The 3,727-nt window shown below is 34.6% G+C and overlaps 1 long non-coding RNA gene across 1 annotated transcript; it reads left to right on the top strand.

Annotated features, from left to right (window-relative positions):
* Positions 1-960: 960 nt before the first annotated feature.
* LOC112468489 lies at positions 961-2,050 on the top strand. The gene is made up of 3 exons (XR_003042410.1): positions 961-1,241; positions 1,347-1,403; positions 1,553-2,050. It is a non-coding gene; the product is annotated as an uncharacterized LOC112468489 (long non-coding RNA).
* The last annotated feature ends 1,677 nt before the right edge of the window (positions 2,051-3,727 follow it).

Raw genomic sequence — 3,727 nt, 5'->3', positions numbered from 1 at the left:
GTAATGTTACTTCTTCTTTTAAGTTGCCCCACTCTGATCTGTTCATCCAGTAGAAAGAAAAGCTAGTCACTGAATTTCACAATTACTTGTTTAACAGAGCCCGTTTTAAAGGTAATCATTTTTTTCCAAACAATCTACATCAACACCCCTAAACCTTGGTATTACAAATTATATTTAAAACGTGATGCTGTGATCACCACCTCCCGACTGAGAGCGAATCATTACAATTTAAATCATAGTTTATTCCATAAAAATCTTGTTGACGACGGCTCATGCGCTTGCGGTAATCCGACTCAAGATATTAATCATATTATTTTTCATTGCCCTCTTACAAATACACAGGCCGCAAGCCTCCGGCTTGCGATTCAAACTAATGCGGGTCCTCGCTGCGAGGATGTCTTCGCTATTTTAAAAAATTCTTCAAACAAGACTACTTGTCGACTAATAATGTCTTTCTGTAAAGCAGCGGACATCAACTTGTAACTCGCGCGCTCCGCGCGCGCACGAGCAAGCTACCGGCTCCTCTCTCTTCCTTGCTCTCCCACCTTAGCCCCTCTTAAGGCTCAGTCACAATGAGAGGAATAAGAAATAAGATAAAGGAATTAGGAATAAGGCATATTGCATCTCACTTTAATGTACGTGTACTGAAGTGAGATGCGACATTCCCTTATTCCTTATTCCTTTATCTTATTCCTTATTCTTCTCATTGTGACTGAGCCCTTAATCCCTCACCTTTTCTCCCCAATACATAGAGATATAAAATATAAAATAGAGTGCGCGAGTCATATGCTAGCACGTAAGAGGCTGCGATATAAGAATAGAAAAAGAACGCTGCATGTAGGCCCTTTCTGTCTTTGTCTACGCGCACATGCGAAACAAAGACAGAAGGGGCTCACGCGCAGCTTTCTCTTTTTATTCTACGCAGCTTTCTCTTTCTATTCCTATATCGCTTTTTCAGCTCGCTAGAGTTCTATATAAAGAGAGAAGCGACATCGAACCCCCACTATAGACTTCGCATCCCCACCATTACCTCCAGCACCGCCATATTGGGACCGCTCCATATGTCATCAAACTGATCAAACATCAAACTCCATTTAACATACTCCGTCAGCGTGAGGTTAAGATGTTCGATACACATGTTTAATACATGTTGCAGTTTTATTCTCTTCATGTTTTTTATTAAATAAATGTGGTGATTGAGTAATAATTGATGGTGAAAATTGAAAATGTCATGCACAGAGGTAAATGACGTATTGTATATATACAATCGACTCTAATTTTATTGAATGCATTATTCCAATAAGATCATAATGTATTTGAACATTACTATTTTTCTATTTTGTTAGGAAGTGAGCGCTTCCTAAATATATAATAATGACGAATGGAAGCATTACATTGATCAGGTTAGTTTAGTTATCCTTTTAAGTAGTGAAAAAATAGGTTAGTTTGCGGAGGATTAATTATTTTATATTTTATTTGTGTACGTATATGTGTGTATTAAATAGTGCCTCCTACTGCACGGTTTTTTAAATATAGCAATTTTTTCTTACAGTACACAATTGATGAGACTTCAGAAATTTCTATAAATCAATTCAATTCCGAAACTCCTTGTGATACTGCAAATAATAAACTGCTCATCGATCAACTAAAAGCTCAAAATGATGAAGCCTTACAAAAAATCATCCATCTGGAATGTGAGCATGATGCAAACCTAAACAAACTGATGGTGATGCTTTCTGCTATTAAACAAATGGAGAGTAAGATGTATTGTACGAAGCGACTATTCATGAAAGTTACAAGTTCAAGCGGACGACGATGGAAAAAGTATTATGTCAGAGTACAAAAGAAGAAAAATTTGTGATTTTTAATGAAAATCGAGATTTTTATTGCTAATATTGCATCATATACAAGAAATTTTATACAGTATTTTTAACATTCTTAAGTTTTATATCAAGTAGAATCACAATTGAGAATCACAATTATGAATTTGTAAAAAAATATATATATCGCGTACGCGATATTTATCGCGATATCTATCGATATCTATCTATTTATAATCGCGTACATTTTTATTTTATACTTCTTAAAAAAAATCTTTATTAATATTTTACTTTAACATAACAGAAATTTTAAATGTATATAAATATTCCTTGCAAGAAATAAAAACTTAAATTTTCACAACTGCAGAAATTCCTCGATTATTATAACTATTTAAGAATAAATACGTATTGACTATGTTGCAGTTGACCATAGCCATATCTGATTTGTCAACTATACGTAACATTAGATAAACAAAATATTTTTAACATTCTTAGTTTCATAATATCACAATATGTAGAATCACAATTAAGAGTTAAAATTTGTACTTCTGATATAAATCTACACATCTACTTTTGATATGAATTAAGGCACATTAAGAAGAAATGATTTTACCTTTTAAAGACGGTCAACAACCATATAATCCTATAAAATCTAGTTCTGGATTTTCATCCTGTAATTCCACAAATTGTCTTTGAAGATAACTTACCTTTCTGTTACTCTTGTTAACATATTCAACAACATATGCTGCGCGCGCATGAATATTCGTCGATAATGAACTGCAAATTCATATTTGATTTGAGTACGCTTGCTATCCATGGATTGAAAGTGTTTGTCCACAATTCGTTTATGTTTCTTTTGTAAAAAACAGTAAGTCTTTGTATACTTACTCGAATCACATCTAAGTAGAACTTTATTGTCATATTATTATCCAATAGAAACTCTTCGATTGTATCGTAAGATTTCTTATTCAGCTTATCATATTAAGTTTTGAGGCCCGCTTTTTCAAATCTTCTCTGCGACCATCGTCTTTATTATAGTGATGGGTATCATGACGCGAGTTCGGTCCATATGCCAGTAGGGTATACTAAACCGACACTTATTGTCTTTTTTCTTGAAACATGTAAACGTGTGCTTGTGCACTTGATTAGCGTATGTTTCTGGTAAATCAGTGACTGATACTAAGCACAAATTTCTGATGAGTAATATGGTTTTAGTCATATTCTCCGATATTGCTTCTTTAGGGTCATTTTCTAGCCAAAGCAAGATGTGCGCGTGTGGGCTACCTCTGTTTTGGAACTCAATGCGTTTAAAGAAATCTATCACTCTATACTTTTCAAAGGGATTGTATGAATTTTTTGCTGATAAGATTCTCATAAGTACCTCGACAATTTTGTTAAAATAAATGCAGCATATTACTGGATCTTCGTTTACTAAGCTGGCCCTCTGTAATGCTCGTAATTCGATCATTGAATCTGTCAGTTCTTGACCGTTTCCCTCTCTACTTAATCTGTACAATGTCTTTAGGAGGTGTGGCCAGCGTATTTCGTTTGCACTCATCGTTAGAAACATTGTAAGTTTCCCAAGTTGTCTTATCATCGCAAACAAATTTTTTTTCCGTGAATTCCAATATTGCATCGAGTTTGGAATAGATTTCAAAAAGGCTATATTCTTTTCCACACATTCATCCAGGTACGTTTTATCTTCTATCATACGTCGAGTAATATTCTCAGTAGAAGCGTTTACTTTGAAAGTGGAATAGAGTCCTTTGGTAACTCTCAAACGCATTATCTTTGCAGCCATATAAAGAATATGCTGTGGTGTCACTCCGCGTCGATCTTTACGTCTAATCTCGCTTGTTGCTATTCTGAACGGAGTTACTGTGGTGCCTTCTTTAAAGACTCGTGGA

The sequence above is a fragment of the Temnothorax curvispinosus genome, unplaced genomic scaffold (genome assembly GCF_003070985.1).
Source record: "Temnothorax curvispinosus isolate PA1 unplaced genomic scaffold, ASM307098v1 QBEX01018540.1, whole genome shotgun sequence".
Classification (NCBI taxonomy): domain Eukaryota; kingdom Metazoa; phylum Arthropoda; class Insecta; order Hymenoptera; family Formicidae; genus Temnothorax; species Temnothorax curvispinosus.
The sequence above is the reverse complement of the archived record's forward strand: the minus strand, read 5'-3'. Positions and strand labels throughout refer to the sequence as shown.